This window comes from Haliaeetus leucocephalus, unplaced genomic scaffold (assembly GCF_000737465.1).
Source record: "Haliaeetus leucocephalus isolate CR32 unplaced genomic scaffold, Haliaeetus_leucocephalus-4.0 Scaffold214, whole genome shotgun sequence".
Lineage (NCBI taxonomy): Eukaryota > Metazoa > Chordata > Aves > Accipitriformes > Accipitridae > Haliaeetus > Haliaeetus leucocephalus.
In genome coordinates, this window is record NW_010972650.1 from 784484 (window position 1) to 785304 (window position 821).

Here is an 821-nt window from a genome sequence, read left to right on the forward strand (position 1 = left end):
GGGGGGGGGGCTGCGGAAGAAGAGCCGTGGGGCAGTGCTACATAAAACATGTTTAATATCCAAGGGGGGGCCGGGGGTCACCCACCGTCTCAGGCGCGGAGGGGGGGCGAGTACACACGTTCCCAGACGGGGCAGAGCCGCAGCGACACGTCACACCAAGCACAGACCGGGGGTATAAATACGGGGCCGGGGGGGGGGGTACAGTACGGGGCCGTCTGTCCGTCCATCCGTGAGGGGCAGGGACATACAATCACTATGCTGGCATGGGGTTGGGGTGCAGGCGGCTGGAGTAGGGGGGGGGACCCACGGCCACAGGGACCGTGGGGGTCCCGGCAGCCCTGTGCCTCTCCCCGTGGGGGTCGCGCTGCGGGGAGGAGACCTGCCTCGAAGTGACATGGGGGGACCGGGGACGTGTGGGACCCCCAGGGGGCACACAGGGTCAGGAGGGTGTGCTGGGGGGGGGAGGAGGAGGAGGTGTGTATGGTCCCAAATGCCCCCTGCGGCCCCACTGCCCCCACATTTGGTCCAGAGGAAGGCGAGGGGTGCAGGGACATGCACGGGGACGGGGTGCCCTGGCATGGCCCCCCCGGGCAGGGCAGCGCCCGGGCGGCCCCCGTCCCCCGTCCCGCTCCCCGGGGCTCTGCCCCCGCCCCCCCAAATACGTTATATATAGCTATATTTCCACGCACGCACACACGAGATCCGAGGGGAACCGAGGAGACCCCAAAAAAAGGCGAAAAACCCCACAGCAACCGGTGCCAGAAGAAAGCAAAACCCAACCGGGGCGGGGAGGGGGCATCCGGGGGGGGCCTGGCACAGCC

General features: G+C 68.5%; 1 protein-coding gene across 1 annotated transcript in view; it reads left to right on the plus strand.

The window, feature by feature from the left end:
• Window positions 1-821, plus strand: part of CCDC65 (coiled-coil domain containing 65) — a 2252-nt gene that overhangs the window by 739 nt on the left and 692 nt on the right. The gene's annotated exons all lie outside the window — the stretch shown is intronic.